Raw genomic sequence first — 19,496 nt, 5'->3', positions numbered from 1 at the left:
CTTTCATCCTTCAATGAGATTGGAGATATTTTTATTTTTTTGTCTAAAATTTGAGATTGGAATTATGATTAACCTGAAAGGAAATACCTAAAGATATTTTAAAATATCTCCATTTAAACAATCCAATCAAAACACAATAAAGATCAGAATAGACAAACCCTCCTACACACTTGGAGATTTATAGTGCCCCTATCATAAATATGAACATTCAATCAATGAAAAGCAGATGACAGAGGAAAATATCTGATGTGAAAAAGAGGGCAAAATCCACAGAAAAAAGCAATATAGAAAAAACAAAGTTTGGAGTTTTAAAAACATGTTTACTAGTTCTTTCATACTTCTATCAAAATACGGGCTGGTTTTACTGACTTGCTTCTGAAGAACATAATGTGATAATTTAGACTGTGATTTTTGAGGTCAAGTTAGAAAAGATGATGTAGCTCTCACATGACTTTCTCTATCCTTAAATACTCGCCCTTGAGAACCCAGTAACTATGCTGAGAAGGAGCCAAATCTCCACATGAAAAAATGGCATGATGTGTTCTGATAACAGCCCCACCTGAGATCCTAGCCAATAGCCAGTATCAATGGCCAGACATGTGAATGAGTGAGTATTCAGATGATTCCATCTCCCAGCCTTTGAGCCACCCAACTAAAGCCAGGTGGAGCAAAGATGAGCTGTCCTCGCAGAGTTCTGTCCAATTACAGATTTATGAGCAAAATAAATACTACTGTTATAATAATCCAATAATTTTGCAGTGATTTGTTATACAGCAATAGAAAACTTGAACACAGCAACTCTATGGGGAGAGAAATTTTCAAAATTCATGATCAACTCTTCTTCTGGCCAAGATGAAGTAATGAAAACTAGATTTCACTGGTTCTTAGGATATTGAACATCAGCCAATGAAAGACATTGATTTCTGAGAGCAGGGAGACAAGTGAGGTGAGCCCTCAAATGGCCTCAGATTACTACCTAAAGAAAGTTTCCAGTCTGTGTCCTAGAGAGAAGTAACCTAAGCAGAGATCAGCTGTCTCCTTAAGGTGAGAAGCCAAAGTTGAAAATTTAGTGAGGCCAGAGAGGCTAGAGTTTTCAGGACAGAGTACTGGAAGGGAAGAAAGTTGTACAGAGAGAGGGAGCTCCGGAGAGCTGCAGAAGGCATGTCCTCTTAAGTATTTAGCTGAGTACTGATCAGTGCATGCCTGTGAGGAAATTACTCAAGGTCACAGGAAAAAGTGCCCCCCAAGGATCTTGTGAGTTCCACAAAGGTACAGGAATAGTAACTGTCCCACCAGCCAGAGTGGAAAGTCTCATAATTCATAGGACATCAAGTAGAGTACGAAGAAGTGTTTTTTGCATCAGTTGTAGTGTAAAATTAATCCTAGATTAAATGCTTCTCTGGTTTTATTTAGCAAAGTTTAAAAGCACAATCTTAAAGAATTAACCTGTTTCCAAGTAACTTAACTGCATTTCAGAATGAAGCCCAACAATGCGGTGGTGAGGGCCTGGAGGTGAGGGGAGGATGGGAGAGGGCTGGAAGACGTTAATGGGGGAAAAAGGAGGACCTAATACCTTCAAAAATAAAGATTCAAAGAAAAAAAGAGAAAGAAACCAGAGCAATTAATTCTTCAGCTAAGTTTCCCATAAAAAGAAAAACAACAGAAAAAAAAAGAGAGAGAGCAAGAGAGAAACAGAATGAAGACCAAAATATTTATAGGAAAAATATAATCATTACTCAACAAGGTAAAATTAAATAATTTGTAGCGTTCACTAAAAACAGTTAATCAAAACTGATCCAAAAGATAAAATTTTAGAAAATAAAAGAAGACATTAAAATATTATTATAACTATATTCTATAAATTCAAGAAGCTGGGTAAAATAATGAATAAGTTAAGTAGAGTCATGGAAGATATAAAAAAGACCGAAATTGAACATATGAAAATGAAAGCTACAAGTGTAGGATAAAAAATACACTGTATGGAAATAATGCATGTTATGAATTGCAGAAAAAAGATTAGTAAAATTGAAGACATCACAATAGAAACTATACAAGATGAAACACAGAGAAAGAAGACTGAAAAGAATGAGTAGAGAGAGCATCAGTGAACATTGGGACAACTTTAAGCAGCCTTTTTATACATGTAATTAAAGTCCATGAAAGAAGGTGTTGGTAGAAAAAAATTGAAGAATAATAGCTGATAAATTTCCAAATTTGGTGAAAATTATAAACTGCAGATTCAGGAAGCTAAATGAACACCAGCAAGACAAACATGAAGAAAACAACTCTAATGCATGTCTTAATCAGATTGCTTAAAAACAGTGATATAGAGAAAACATCTATAAGTAGTCAGAGAAATAAGACACATTATATAGGGAAGAACAAAAATAAGTGTAAGCAGATTTCTCATTGCAAACGATATAAGCTAGATGACAATGGAGCAAACAAACAAACATTCTCAACTTAAAATTCTTCATCCAGCAAAAGTATCTTTCAAAAATACATATAGCTCTAACCAGTTTGGCTCAGTGGATAGAGCGTCAGCCTGCGGACTCAAGGGTCTCAGGTTCGATTCCGGTCAAGGGCATGTACCTTGGTTGCGGGCACATACCCAGTAGGGAGTGTGCAGGAGGCAGCTGATCGATGTTTCTCTCTCATTGATGTTTCTAACTCTCTATCCCTCTCCCTTCCTCTCTGTAAAAAATCAATAAAATATATTTTAAAAAATACATATAAAAAGTGAAAGAATCCATCACTGGGCCTGCACAATTAGAAACATTAAAGGAAGTCCTTCAAGCAGAAGAAAAATAGTATCAGATGGAAACCCTGATCTAAACAAAATATGAAGAGCACCAGAAATGTAAAAACATAAGTAAAGAAAAATAATTTTTAAAAAAATATATATTATTGATTTTTTGCAGAGAGGAAGGGAGAGGGATAGAGAGTTAGAAACATCGATGAGAGAGAAACATCGATCAGCTGCCTCCTGCACACCTCCTACTGGGGATGTGCCCGCAACCAAGGTACATGCCCTTGACCGGAATCGAACCTGGGACCTTTCAGTCCACAGGCCGATGCTCTATCCACTGAGCCAAACCGGTTAGGGCAGAAAAATAATTTTTAATAGTTAAATCTCTAAAAGATAATTGATTGTTTAAAGCAAAAAATGCTAGTAGTAGTGTATTGTAGGATTCATAAGATATGTAGAATTAAAATGCATAACAATAGCTTAAACACAGGGAAGGGAGTAATGGAAGTATAGAATTGTAAGATTCTTATACTAAATGTGAAGTGATATACTATCACTTGAATAAAGACTGAAATAATAAAAATATGTATTTTATAAGCCCTAAACCTACCACACGGGGGATTTAGATAATATTTGCTAACATTTGGCTGACTAGGCAGAAAAAGATATAAAATGGTAAACAAACAAACAAAATGCTCAATTCAAAAGAAAGCAGATTTGAGCTGTTCCCTGGGCAGATGCACTATTTACTTGCTCTCTAGCCATATTATGGATTGTGTTCTACAAGAACAAATGATGACACATTTTCTGTCTTCTTATTCTGTTGCTCTTTTAGATTGTTTCATGTAGAAAAAATTATTCTCACTTTTAATTTTTTTGTTATTCCTCACCTGAGGACATTTTTCCATTGATTTTTAGAGAGAGTGGAAGGGAGGGGGCGAGACAAAATGAGGGAAACATCAATGTGAGAGAGACACATTGATTGGTTGCCTCACACACACAACCTGATCAGGGCCAGGGATCGAAACTGCAACCGAGGTATGTGCCCTTGACCAGAATCAAACCCGGAACCTTTCAGTCCATGGGCTGACCCTCTGTCCACTGAGCCCAACATGCTATGACAATTAGTATTCCACTACTTTAAATGTTACAAAGTTTAGGCATATATCTCCAAGGCAGGATGTAGATATTTTCTCTCTAGTCAAATTTAAAAGTAGTCTGACTTTATAGAATCAAGGATGTTCAATTTGGATGGAACCTTAGACATCGTCTGGTCTAATGCTCTCATCTATATATATAAAAGGCTAATATGCTAAGTGTTCATCCAACCTGTTGCTATGATGTGCACTGACCACCAGGGGGCATATGCTCAATGCAGGAGCTTCCATGACTTGCACTAGCGATTTACAGAGAAATGGCACTATGGACTTGGCACCCACAAAGCAACATTCGGCTTCCTCCAAATGGGACACAGGCCCTGCCACCACCCCAGAGCGACAGCCACCCAATCTCAGCCAATGCTGCTGAGACCCAATGGCACAAAATGCGGCCCATAGCCCAGCCCAGCCTGGAAACTGTCACTGTGGGTACTGGATAATGATGTCCCATAGCAATGCCTGGCTTCCTCTCCCTAGCGACTAGCCTCCTTTGAAATTCTTCAGCCCAGGAACATGACTTGCTTTATAGGCAGGTGGAAACTTTTACACTTAAACCAAATGTCTGTGAAGTGTTTTCCCGTGCCTCATCTCATTTGATCCTCATAGAAGTCCTGGAGTAGGTAGATAGGAGACTTGGTGGAATCCTATTTTCTTTTCATTAGCCAGAAAATGGAGATTTAGAAAGTTTAGAAACTGGACCCAACTGAAAAGAAGTAAGAAATGGTGGACCTTGAAAATGACTTCAGGTTTTGTCACTGTGCAGAATATAGTCAAACACTGCTGCTGTTAAATATTTTACCCTGTGTGATCTATAATAATAATCTGCTTCATGTTGATATTTACTGCTCTGTTGCTGACAATTACCTGAAAGAGAAGTTGGGGTGCTTCACTGGGCTGGAAAAAGTTTAGCTTAATCAGAAAGCAGGTCTAATTAAGCAAGTTTATTCTATATGTATAAAAGGCTAAGTTAACTAGCGCATGTGTGATACATATAAAGCTCTCGCTGGCGCCAATCACACATGTGTTTGATCGGTCATTGTTGATCATAAATTTGGTTGACACTTCTATTATAGAGAAAGGGCGAATAGCGATATTAAAATATTTCTTCTAATTAATTTCCTTTCAATGTGCATAAATTCATGCACCAGGCCACTAGTCAATACATATGTATGTATATTGAAGTTGAGGGAGATGATGTGATGTGTTCAGGTTACATGGGTTAGTGGCTGAGATAGGAGTAGAATCCAGTTTCTTCTTCTTCTTTTTCTTTATTCTCAGTTCTTTTGGTTTTTTTTGAAGGCTTGAAAATGAACTAGGTGAACCTTCAAGGTTCTTTCCAGCATTGGGATTCTGTGGAGTAGATTACAGTTGAGAAATTTTGTTAAACTTGGCCTTGTTTCATTTGTGGTAAATTTCTGAAAGAATATAACTGTTTTCTTTCAATTGTATAAAATACCAGAGAAATTATTCCACAACTAGCAATTTATTATAGTTAAAGAGCTGGAGCATGCCATTGTAAGAAAAATGCTAGTTCTAGGCTGCAAGCTCCCCTATATACAGTTAGTCCTGTACTTTGTGAAAAGATATCAGGGAACTAATTATTGTAAATGAGTTTATCTTTGGAGAATGAGCAGAGAGAGCACTAGTGAGCATTAGGACAATTATCTGAGAATCTGGGAAAAGAATATCAGTGTTTTTTGTTGTTGTTGTTATTTCATGGGGCATGAGTGAACAGTAGCTCTGGGCCCAGGCTCAGAGGAATGGCATCGATCATGAGGACAATACTGTCAATGACCTGACATCATGATTTACACGAATGGTGGTCACCTAATTGGTTAATACCATTTTTACTAGCACTGATATGATGACAGTGAATTATATTGGTGGGATTGATGGGACATTGATTTATACATTCCAATCTCTCCACCGATGGATAGTTGGATCCATTTTTTTATTTGAACCATAGATGTTGTTATAGAAGCTAAATATAACCTATCAGCCACATACTAATCAGAATTGGGAATCACAGGATTGGTGTTTGGGAAGCACTTTGAGCCCTTGGAAAATAAAGGTTTCTGCTTGGATCGAGTGCCTCTGGCCTTCCTAATTCATAATTCTTACTTTTGATTTCTATCAATGGAAACAGGGACTTCTGATGAAAAATAGTGCCTTGCTCAGAAAGTAGTGTAGGTAAGCAAGCAAAGCTGAACATCTCAGTGGTTGGTCTGTTAGTTCCACTTTTATTGATTCTTGAGAAAAACAAACCAAGAAAATCCACAGCACCAGAAATGTGCAACATTGTGCTCTGGAGTTATTTGACATTCTTGCATCTTCTGTTCTGGCTCCTGTGTGCTATTTTTAAGCCCTTATTCTCTGAGAAACTACAGAGGAAGAAGAGGTGGGGACAGGCACAAATCCTAGGAATTGGGGTTACCTTTTGGATAATAAATCAATCCACTGGGTTGCCACGAGCCTCCAGTGTTTTCCATTAGGTATAAAGAGACTCGTGCTGCTTTCTGGCTGTCTTGTCCTTTATAAGAGCAGTTTTCTTAACCGTATCTCTTTCTCTGGCCTGTGGCTATCCCTAAACAATATAGTTTTCCCTTGCTGAAGGAGCTACAGCTGTTTTGATATTCACCAGAACCTTCTTCCTCTTTTCCCTGTCTCTCTCACTTGTTGCTTGGGAAAGGAAAAGCAACTTCCTTCCTTGGGGAACTTTAATCTTTATTTGTATTTCTATTTTGAAGCAGAACTCAGTAAGTTTTGTCATGTTGTCACTCACTGTAACAAAGGCAGAGGGACCCCTTACAGCTTTGGAGAGGAGGAAAGTGGTCGCCAGAAGAAGATTAACTGGTTGACTTAGACGGGAAATACAAAAGCCACCTCAGTGTATTGCGTACTGTTAATACCTTTCTTCATTCCTGTTGTTGATCAGGTGTTTTCTTCATGTACCACAGCCTGAAGTTTCTGCAGTTAGGGATTATCTCCATGATTGTCTTGGTGTTCTTTTGGTCTTTTGGTAAAAAAAATTTGGCTTAATCATGACAGGCTGATGAGTTGGCTTCATCTATAGAGTGGAACAGGGGTTGTTGGCTGAGAAAACTGTGAATGCTGAAGCTGAGGGCAGTGTTGGCTCATGGAACATTTTATCTGTTCTCTGAGTTTCTTGTCTCAGTGCGTCAACAAATTTGTTTTTGTTTAAAGACTTTCCCACACAAGTGTCTGCCAAGTTCAGAAGACTGCTTTTTGAGATTGATCTTGGTTTTCTGGGAACAAGAGCTGAGATTGTAAAATACACTCAGTTGGTCTCAGGGAGAGAAAGTTGGGAGATTTTATTTCCATATGCATCAGCCAGATCTGGGCATAGAAGATGAAAGAAAGGCCTGGAAACTAGGTGGGAAAATAGCTGGGAGGAAAGAACTAGTGAAAGGTGGTTTCACTTGTGTCTACTTTTCCCACTTGTTTTTTAGGCTCTCTGGGTCATCTGGTAGTAAGGCAATGTCCCATGTTGACATTGACTGTTGCCACACTCTCATTTGGTTTAAATTAAACTGGTTTGTTAGAAAAGGGTCTTCAGGTCCCTGCTTGATAGAGACATGGCCAATACCCAGAGCAATTCCAAAGTGTACATTTATAGTTTACACTAAAAGACTCCTTTCCACTGAGGCATAAGAAGCACTCCACTATGATAACCCCTCTTTCTGGGAGCTACTTAAAAGAAAGAAGCTACAAAAATGCAATTTAATGGACATAAATTAGAATGTTCTTAGTGCTTTTGCAAAGTAAGAGGTAGTGTCATGGGAGGATCACAATGTGTTCACAGCTGTCATTCAATAAGGGCTTATAGCAGGGGTCCTCAAACTTTTTAAACAGGGGACCAGTTCACTGTCCCTCAGACCGTTGGAGGGCCGGACTATAGTTTAAAAAAAAAACTATGAACAAATTCCTATGCACACTGCACGTATCTTATTTTGAAGTAAAAAAACAAAACGGGAACAAATACAATATTTGTATTTGCATGTGGCCCGCGGGCCGTAGTTTGAGGACCCCTGGCTTATAGAATCAGGTGGGCTGGGAAATGGCTCTGCCCTAATGAAGGAAGGCCTTGGTTGATCACTGTGGGATGGATGTGTTTCTTCAGCTTGGTTTGGGACTTTAGGCAAAAGGACAGTCAAATGAGAAGGACTTGGCAATTTATTGGAGACAGCAGGTAGGGGACCACAGTGGCCAGCCACGATGAGAGCTAACTCTAGCGCAGGCTTTCAGGGAGAAAATAAATATCCACCATGCCCACTTTCAGAGAGCGCAGCATTGCCTTGGGATGTTATTAACTTCTGCCAATTCCAGCCAAATGCTTGGTAGCACTGTTGAAGTTGGAGGGGGGCCCAATAAACACACTCCTTTCTTGACTAATTTTATGACATAAGACAAAGAGTAATTCTGATAGAAACCAAAAGTCCATCTGTTAGAAGATTAGGTATGCAGCAAAAATGGGCAGCTTAACACCAGTAATTAGTACTTGGAATGAGGCTGACCCACCCAGGCTCAGGCAGCGCTGTACCTCCACACTCTGCCCTCTATGGAGTTTGCCCTGTAAAATTGCTGGCATGGAGGAGTGTGGCTGGCTCCTAAGAGGCAAAAGATGCTGATCTGTACATGTCCAACTCCTCTCCCAGACTCATCATGTCAGGTAACTCACTCTATTTCTATGGTGAAAAGTCAGGGATGGGCTAAGAAGCCACAAGTGCTTAGGGAAAAGCCTTTCCTCAGGTCAAAAGTGGAATGGGAAAGACGTGTTTCTTCCTCTTAACAAGTTCTCTTGGCATAGAAACCAGCATTTTCATAATTAACATCATCAGCAGTTAGACTGTTGTGGTTTTTTTTTATCTAGGCAACTTTGGTTACCATAGCATAACAACAGAGAAGATAAATGTTTAAAGGATATTCATTTTCTCAGCATTGTCGGTGCTCAGAATGCCAGGAGGTGTTCTGTCTACATTAACTTATGAAAGTGACATATGAATGGGTTCAGGAGAAAGAATAAAGTTATGAAGAATAAGATAAATTCATATACAGTCCTATGAAATCCACATATCATCAAGGAATGGGCTCAGTTAGTTGTGAAACATGTTTTGCTCACAGTTCATAAGAGTTTATGACCCAATGGAGAAGACAAAAACCAGTCAATGCAAGAGAAATATGCAACTTCGTTGTAAGTGAGAATGTCAGTGATTTTGCTAGTGGGCAGGGTTCACCAGGCAACGTTTGTAAAGAAAATGAGTCTTGATCTGCGATGATGAGGAGATGAGGAATATGGGAACAGTGGCCCTGGGGTTCCAGGCAAATGGTGAAAACCCATAGAAACATGCGGGAGAGTCTCTGATGTCATGCAAGGTTGAACATGAAGTATTAGGATGCTGCTGCCACTGCCTCTGTTGATAGAAGGAAGATAAATGTGACAGACGCCCACAATGTTTTTGGCAAGAAGTAAAATTCCAGTTAGTATGATGCATTTCAAGGGAATAACCTTTAGCATTATGCAGATGTGGCATATTTTTGGCTCATTGCTGAACAATTGGGTTTGGGATCTATACAAATGTGGAAGGCATCAGGTTGAAATACAATACTTTCTCTTGGCCAATGTAATTGACAAAGTGAAAATTGCAACAGTTTCCCACGTATATGTTGAAACAACAGAAATCACACCCAAAATACCGGGAAGTGGTTTCTAAAAAAAAAAAAAGACAAAGTGAGAAAATGCATTAAAACATATGCTAAAAGAGAGGACAAGAGAGGAGAAGAGAACATGCATATATTGTACAAATCAAGAGATTCAAGTTAAATGGATAGAGGTTTTAGGTGGGAGCATAAGTTGGCATAAACACTTTAGTAAACAGTTTAGTATTTTCTACTAAAGTTAAATGAATGAATACCCCATGGACCAACAATTCTACTCCTATTTATATGCTTGGTGGAAATGCTTGTCATATGCACTAGGAGAAAGTACAAAAGTGTTCATAGTAGTGTTATTTGATGGGGAAAATAAGACATTTTTGGGGGGGCTAGCAATCTGAATCTATGCCAGTAACCTAATGTACATTCTTGATAGCCTATAGTCTAGTCACTGCCCCTTCCTTAATTATCTGGTCTTGCAAGACCTGTTTACCTAAATACTCACATTTTACAAAGGCCATAAACCATGAACAATACACAACCCCTGGAGGGGGTTATCAGTGCTGGCACCAGGCCAGGCCTTTAGGTGTGGTCTCATGGCCCCCATCCCAACACATGGGACTTTTTGCAAAGCCCACGAAAGGTCGGGAAGTCTGATCCTTATTTGGGGGACAAAGAAACCAAAGGGTATAAAGAGAAAGCTTCCTACATATTGGCTTGCTCAGGATTTGGAAACAAGCTCCCCTGTGTCACGGTACTACTACATCTGGAAATAAATGGGTTTTTCCTGTATCTCCGAGTACTCCTGTGTGTGTATTTTCCGGTCGCCTGGTAAATTCTATAATAATTCACAATAAACCCAAACTAGAAGCAATCTAACTGACAGTCAACACTAAAATGGACAAATTAATTGTGATATATCTATACAATATACAAACTGACACAGAAAAGAAACTCATTATAGTTACATGCTATAACATGCATCCATCCCACCAGCATACTATTGAATTTAAAAAGCCAGACCTACAAAAGAATCCATGTTATGTGCTTACACTGAATTTTGGAGTGGCTGGGAGTTTGTAGTGCCTGTAGCCAGGAGGGGAAAGCTGAGTGACAGGCGAGGGAGGATAAGGACAAACCAGACCCTATCCAGACACACTGGCACCATCGAAGATAAGCTGGTCCCCATGAGGACCATTTTTTTCTTACCCTTTGCCACAGAGCTACACATACACCTGGCCTAGAACTGGGGAAAGCTGAAAAAGGAGATTATGGGAACTGGACAAGCTTTGGATTGACTTCTACCTCCTACCAACAAGGGGAGCCAGCAGGCCAGCATCCGTGACTGGTGCCCTCCAGTGACTTTCACAGCAGCATGAGCAAATCTTCTGAATCTTGAGCAAATTTCTCTTGTGACCCAACCCTGACCTGGAATTCTGAGAAACACAGTTCTAGTTCAGCTCACTGAACACAGTACAAGTCACCATTAAGAGTGGCTTGCTTTGGGGGAAGAGGGCAAGAGGGAAATTGAGAGGAGGCTCCAAGGGGGCATCTGGCATACTGACAGTGTTTTACTTCTTTGCCGGGGTGATGGTCATATGGTGTGCACTTTGTGAAAATCCATTGATAGGACCTTTAGGTTTTGTACATTTTTCTTTACATATTATACACCCTCATACACATGGCTCCAATGGTTAATCCTGTCAATTTCTAGCTGTATGACTTTGGGAAAATTGTGTAATTTCATTATTAGTAATGTGGGGTTAATAGAACTTCCTACCTCATAGATTTTGTGACTGTTAAATAAGATGATCAAATTAGCTCTATGCCTGGCACACAAGAAGTTTGCTCTCATTATTGTTCTAAACATATTACTAGTTTATATTATGTTGTATTTTGCATATTATGACATATATGTAAGTACAATGATATATGATAATAATAAGTTACCATTTTGAGCACTTACTAAATTTCACACATTGTCAGAAGTTATTTTCATTCATTCTCTCACTGAAACCTCATAAGAATTCTTTGAGTTGAATTGTTATTACCTCCACAATGCAGATGAGTAAAAAGAGGTTAAATAACTATCCCAAGATTACAGCTTATAAGTGGTGGAACCAAAGATTCATACCCAGAGCTCATGTGCTAAGTAGAAGGCAGGTATGTTCGTGTGAGCAAAGTACATTAGTCAGAGCTGTTTTCAGTCAGAGAAACTCAATTCCACCTATTAGCTGAGGTGAAGTGGGTGATGTAGAGGATAATTATTGGAACTTTTCACGTGACTGTGGGAAAGACAGAGATGCAATGCCCAGGGTGCACTGGAACCAAGACTTTAAGGCCACTAGGTTCTCACTTGTCTCATTTCTGCTTGTCCCTATGTTGTTGCTTTAAATCTTGCCTCCTGCAAATAAGCTTTATCCACATGGCAGGAACCATGGCAGCCAACAGCTCCTGGGTTTCACTTTCTGGTATCCCCTCCCCCCAGAGAGAGGCTGCCTCTCTTCCCTTACTTCTGGAACAAAAATTTGGGCTAAGGACTGATAAGTCCAGATAAGGTCAGGCCTCAACTCACACCTATGGCTGGAGGAACAGAATCTTATAAATAGACACGGTCTGTGTAGAGGGCCATTCCCAGAGAAGGAGAAAGCCGTCACCAGTCACAGCGTCACTGCTGGGAAAGGCAGCCTGTGTGTGCAGTCTTTCGGCTCCCACTCAGCTACATAAGAATGGGCCTTGGGCCTGGAACACTTCCTTACCAGGAGATAAAGAGGTCTTACAGGCTGTGCTGGGCTTGTTGCTTTGTTTTGGAAATATCTTTCTCTAGTTCAGACTCAATCTGTACCACTTTATTCTGTTTAAATATGTGTCAAATGGCACATGGCCCAGTACTATATCTGTCCCCTACAGGGCGGGCATGGGCTCCTTCAATTTCTTCCAGGAGGGACCTGCTGGTTATGGGGGACCAATGCTCATCACAGAAGTTGCTCTTGCTCTGTGTCTTTCTCGATTTGAGTAGAGTGTTTCATCAAGGGATTTCTGTGTTGGGTGTACCTGGTGACTCTGATACCAAAATGTAGTAGGCAGAAAAACTGGTGACAGTCACAAAAACTGGTGTCTACCATGAATGACATGGAAAATAAAGCCAAATAGCAAAATGCATGGATTGGCCTGGTTATAAAGCCTATGTCTGCGGGAAGAGCGTTCTTTCTTATCTGTGTTCCAGGACTTTCATTTTAATAATCACATTTCCTGGTAGACAAAGATTTGAGGATGAAACAGACCAAGAGTGAAAGATAGACTGTAGCTGTATTACTTTGCTGAGTCATATTCTAATGCGGGATATCTAATAAGCAAAGGGAAAGAGCAGATACCAAGGAGTCAACAATCATTCTGGAAAACAAGTTTTGAAAACAAATGTGCCCGCAGACTGCAGGAAGTCTCTTTTTCCAGTTATTCATACTATATAGCATCTCTGAAAGCTAAGACAGGCACGGCAACAATCTATAACCATTTTCAGACACTTCGTCAAGTGAGTTTGCAAAAGACATTTAGTTCAATAAAGATTTTATTTAAAAAAATTTAGGAAATTATGTAAATTAACCTATGGATTGGAGACTCTTTTGTGTGGTTAAAAGATCATTTTCTTAAAACTTTAAGTTCCAAAGGGAAAAGAATGTAGTTTGGGTTATGGGTCAATTTGGGAGTATTGGGTGAAAGAAGAAGGAATGATGTCATAGTGAAACACACTTAATTCAGGAAAAAAAGTGCCTCATTTCCCAGAATATTTGCTAGGGAAAGGTGGAAAAAGTGGGGAGCTACCCACACAAACTCTGCTGGCTTACACTTGATATTCTATTCGCATGCCTAAAAGATGATTTAGTATCAGAAATGTAGTTGTAATCAACTTTTGATGATTCAAGGCAAAAAGAGAGAACCATATAATTTAAAACTTATTCCTACTTGGTCTTGGAAACTGATCTGTAATTAATACAAATGTTAGCATACCATACATGCTGTTCTGCATTTTTTAAGTTAAAATTTATGTGGGAGATTCATCTGTAAGTAGAAGTGCATAGATGCTACCTCATCCTTATTTGATGGCCGAAGAGTATTTCAGAGCATTTGAATGTATGGACTATCATAATTAACCTGAGACCTGTTAGTGGATATTTTGTTTGTATCTAACATTTTCTATAACAAACAATTCTTTGAATGAATATGTCCTTGTACACATTATATTTTGCCCATATGTATTTTGCAGCAAAATTTGTAGAATTAAAATAGCTTTGTCAAAGTGTATGTGTGTTTTTAATTGTAATGGATGTTGCAAATTACTCTTCATGGAAGTTTTATGAATTAACATTTACTCCAGTACTGCGTACTCATTCCCTGGTTTAAGAAGTGTGTTATCAGATTTCCTTGCCATTGTTACCATTAGGTAAAAAGTGGTGTCTTAGGGTAGTTTTCATATCTTTGCTTACAAGTGAGGTTAAACATATTTTCATGTGTTTAAGAGACATTTGAGAAGGCAGGGGAGGGAGGGTGGGAAGAGCTCAACCAATGAACTTGTATGCATATATGCATAACCCGTGGACACAGACAATGAGGTGGTGAGGGCCTGAGGGTGGCGGGGGTGGGGGTGGGGGGAAGTATGGTAGTGGGCTGGAAGAGGTTAATGGGGGGTAAGCCGGACCTATGTATACTTTCAACATTAAGGATAAAAAAGAGACATTGGATTATCTTCTGTGAACTATCTATACATAACTTTTGTCAATTGTTTTGATGAGTAGTTCTTTTTTATTGATTCGTAGGGCCTCTATACAGGGTGGGGCAAAGTATGATTATATTTGTTCATATGGAATATAATACAATAATTAATAGATAATAATATAAGAATAAACTCTGTGTTTCATGTACTCACAGCTGTAAACCTGCTTTTGCTCCACCCTGTATATTAAGTAAATTAACCTTCTGCAATGAAATGAGTTGCATTTTCCAGCTCCCTTTTTTTGTTAGTTGAGGCCATATGAATAGTTCTAGCCAGTGAGTTGTGAATGGACTTGCTAATGGGAACTCTGCAGAGCTCTTTTTTCCTCCGGGAAAGTTCAGGATGGAATTTCTACATCAGCTTGGGTCTCTGGGTAACAGCAGTCAGCAATGATCCCAACTCCCTCTCCCTACCCATAGGTATATGTGATCAAAGAATAACCTGTGTTGTTTTAAGCCACTGAAGTTTTGAGATTGTTAGTAACTGTAGCTTCTCTTAGCCTATCCCATCATATAATATTAAATAACATTTTCAGGAGGAGTATATAGGTAGTATATATATATATATATATATTTTAAAGTCTTGTATATTTGAAAATGTCTTTCTCATGAAAGACAAGTTAGCTGGGGAAGAAAATATTTGGAGGTCACTCTTTTCCTTTCCAAATTTTGTATATGTTTCTCCAGTCTCTTCTGATATTTACTGTTGCATAGAAGAAACATTAGACTACCCATTGTAAACTTTTGTGCTTTTTTTCTCTGAATTCTTATAGCAATTCTTCTTCAATGTAATACTTTTTTAAAAGCTAGAATATCTTGGTTTAGACTTCATACATTTTTTTTGTTTTGAATGTAATGAATCTTTTCAACACACATGCACAGGTCTTTCTGTAAGTCACAACATTGTTTTTGTGCTCTTTGATGGTTACTTTATCAATTTATTCAGCCACTTATATAGTAAGTGTGTATTAAGCACCTATTATGTGGTAGGAACTGTGATGTGTGCTGAGGATGCAACGGTGAACGTGTTAAAGGATTTTAAAATTTAAAAAATATTTTAACAGCTTTATTGAGGTACACATTACATACAAAATTCACCCATTTTAAGTGGACGACTCAATAATTTTCAGTAAGTTTATAGAGTTCTGCAACCATTGCCACAATCCAATGATAGAATATTTGCATCACCCCAGAAATATCTCTTGTGTCCTTTTGCAGTCACTCCCCATTCTCATCCATTCCTAGCCCCGGGCAACCATGATTCTAATTCTTGTCTCTATAGATTTACCTTTTCTGAGTATTTTATATTGATGGATCATACAATATGTGACTGTTTGCATCTGGTTTACTTCACTGAACATAATGTTTCTGACATTCATCCATTGTATAGCATGTGTCAGTCTTTCATTCCTTTTTGTGGCCAAATAATTTTTCTATTCTATGGATGTTCCACATTAAATATGTGAATTTTCTGTTTTCAACCTTCGAAAATCACATGATGGACACATTCGTTTATCTACAGCTTGGAGGGCAATTTTTCAGAGGACTACTGGTTTAATTTCCAGTTTCTTCCTGCCATTCTCCTACGACATTGTTGCTTTATTGAGGTGGCATTTTTCCTACTGATTATTTGTTTCCTCAATATTCAAAACTGGTGGAGTACACTAAAACCCATAGTCTCCACACCACAAAAATCTGGAGAAATTTTTCTTCTCTTTGCCTCTGGTTGGAAGCATAAAAATGTGAACACTAATCTTCCACCTACATATTACACATTTTTTCCCCAGAAGTTGTGTTCTCTGGATGTAAGAAGAAAGGCAAGAGAAAGAGATGTGGAATATTTGTCTGACAAAAATCTGGGTCTATGTGGTAAAGAAACAGTTGTAGACTTTTTCAAGTTCTTGCTGAATTTGGGCCCTGAATCATGGGGGCAGGAAGTGGAAGAAGTTTGGCATTTATTTTCACTTTATTTTTTTAGTTGGACTTTATTTCACAAGATGTCTGGGTATACTTTCATTTAATAAATTATGATTCACAGGCCAATGCTCTCCTGTTTCCTGCTGTTTTTATGGTAGAGGAACCAAACCTTTTTTTTTTTCTCACCAGGGAATTTTATATATATATATGTATGTATTTTTTTGGGGGGGTTTCTAGCTTTGAAATATTTTCTCCTATCAAACTACAATTTTAAGGATTAATAAATTCCCTCAATAGCTGATTCTTCAAAATGACATATGATGTCAACCAGAGCTTCTATGTATGACATAATTAGGATTATTCAAGGAGTTGACAAAATTCAAAATCAAAGAAGGCAGACTGGTTGCTCATAGCAACCTTTGTAGGAAATGCAAAATTTTCATTTGGCTTTTGGAAACATCGTCACTCCATCATCAGCACACCTGGTTTTTAACTTCGTGAAGGCCTAGCAGCCTAGGGACCTCATGGTTAGGAATTGCTACATCTTCAAGGAACTGAAGTGGCATAAATTGGGCAGAGGCTGGGTTGGTCAGTGAGGAGGGACAGCAAGCTCCCATTGTGCTTGTGTGTATTTAAGAGACTAGTGTCCTTACTTTAAGCTTTAAAGTACACGGATACCACACAGGGCACACTGGTCTGACAGATTAATGCAGAATATCAGCTAACTGTGAAGAGTAGCATCATGACTCTGTTTTCATTTCAGCATTTATCTTTAAAAAACACATATATTGCCCTAGCCAGTTTGGCTAGAGCTGGTTTGGCTCAGTGGATAGACTGTTGGCCTGTGGACCGAAAGGGTCCTGGGTTCGATTCTAGTCAAGGGCACATACTTCGGTTGCAGGCCCCTCCCTGGCCCGGGCCCTGGTTGGGGTTTGTCCAGGAGGCAACCAATCGATGTGTTTCTCTCACATTGATATTTCTCTCTCTTTTCCACTCTCTCTAAAAATCAGTGGAAAAATATCCTCGGGTGAGGATTAAAAAAATAAAATAAAAAATACATATATTATTAAATAAATATGTATATATGAATGTGCACACATATGTATGCACGTGCACACACTCGCACACACAGTCTCTGAATTAGTTTCAATAAAACCTGCATGGAGTGCCTTCAATAAAAAAGTCACTGTGTGTTATGCGATAACATTGAACAGACTCCAGACAGCCTCTTATCTTAGATATACAACAACGTAGCATAACTCAAGCCTAAAGGAGAAGTTAAAGCATTAGGTAACAGTAGCAACAGTAGCATGTTAGTGGAGTAATAACTCTCCTGGAGGATAACCCAGGATGGGTTTTATTGAATTCAGTTTATTTAGCTGGGATAAGCCCAGATAGGCATCTCATTTACAAGAAGGTGCTAGCAAGAGGGCAGGTTATTACAAGCATATTTACAAGATAAGCATTAGAAAATTGAATAAAATCAGACATCAGGAAGGGAGCAGAAGTGGTTCCTGGTTCAACTAACTTCTTGCCTTGGACAGGTCTGTATTTACTCTAACTAAAAAAAAAAAAAAAAAAAAAAATCGCCTTCTCACACTTCTGCAGGGATGAATGGCATGTTGGCTCTTAGGAACCTGCCAAGTTACTAACAAGCTTGCTTTATGGCTAATTGAGTGTGGTTTCCTTCACCCCCACACCCCCGAATCTAAGTATATTTTCTTTCTCTGCTCTTTGGAGGAGTAGAATAATTATTTGATGTTTCTTCATGACAATTCTTTTAAAAACGTGACAGTAGTTGTCATCTCAGCTTCCCCAGCTCCCCACATAAGTCAATCAACTGTAAAATTGAGTTGATGCTATTTTTCTACCTCTTTAATGGTTGTATTTCTGTTTTCAAGGATTGTTGTTTCTCCCTTTTTCCCTCCCTCCCCCCTTTCTTCCTTCCTTCTTTTCCTCCTTCCTTCCTTTCTTTCTTTTTCAAATTTAAATCTGACCCATGTTTACTTGGTTATTTCTGTGTGTGAACCTTTGTCTTAGGCACCACTGCTGACACGGGTGAATGCACAGACTCTGCCCTTTGGAATAACTCCTGAATCTCACGGTCTTAATAAAGCTTTGTCCAAGAGATCAAACCAAACACATGGCTAGGGGAAGCTCTTGGTTGACCCTTCTAGTTGGTGGTTTTGAATCCAGAGATATCCTTTATGACATAGAAGAGTTATGTCTCAGCTGAGTTGTCTTTGCAATGAAATGCCTTGCATGAGGACTGTATTTTATTCATTGATAAATATTGGTCAATTAAATATGTGTCCCTCCACTCAGGCATCTGCGGACACTGTCCTGTACCAGATACCCCCCTCCCCCCCTTAGGGCTGCTTACCATTGCCTTCTACTCCTACGTGTGGTTTCTGGTCTCTCTCTCTCTCTCTCTCTCTCTCTCTCGTGGTGGTCATATGAAAAACATTTACATAATGGAGGTATAATATTGTGATATATAATGGATAAATTTTTGTTTCTGGTATTTTATTTTTACCTACATTTCTTCATTTTCTTGTTTTAAGGATTTAGATTCTCTCTAAAAAAATGTTCTTTTTAATAGGCCTCTATTTGGAAGTTGATTTTCTAGAGAAAACTTGTCTGTTTGCATGATATCTAACTTCTTTGGATGATTCATCTTTTCTCTTGCCCCAGTTAGGCTCCTTTTCCTTTCTTAAATATTTCAAATAAAAAATATCCAGTAAGCGTCTACTCTGTGCAGGCTACTATGCAGAGCCCTGAGGATGGTAGAAAATAAACACAAAAAGGGGCCCCTCTTCTAAGATCCCACAGTCTAGCGGGAGAGACAGGTACAGACACAAATAACTCCAGCACGGGGTGGACCCTGTGGAATACTTAGGTAAGAATGAAAGTGTTATTATTAGTTGGATTAGGTACAGACCTACCCAAGAGAGTTTAAAGGGGCAAACATATATTTTCATTTTTAAAATCTTTTCTTCTTAAAATCTTATAAAATCAAATTGGCAGCTGCTTCTTCCAAATCATCCATTTACTTAAAAAATCACACACCTTTATTGAGGTATAATTTACATACCATAAAGTTCACCCACCTCAAGTATATAATTCAATGATTTTTAGTAAAATTACTGAGTTGTGCACTTGTCACCACCACTAATTTTAGAACATTCCCATCACCCCAATAACATCTCTCATTCCTATTTACAGTCAAT

Source organism: Myotis lucifugus, unplaced genomic scaffold (assembly GCF_000147115.1).
Source record: "Myotis lucifugus unplaced genomic scaffold, Myoluc2.0 scaffold_200, whole genome shotgun sequence".
Lineage (NCBI taxonomy): Eukaryota > Metazoa > Chordata > Mammalia > Chiroptera > Vespertilionidae > Myotis > Myotis lucifugus.
This window is presented reverse-complemented; position numbering follows the sequence as displayed.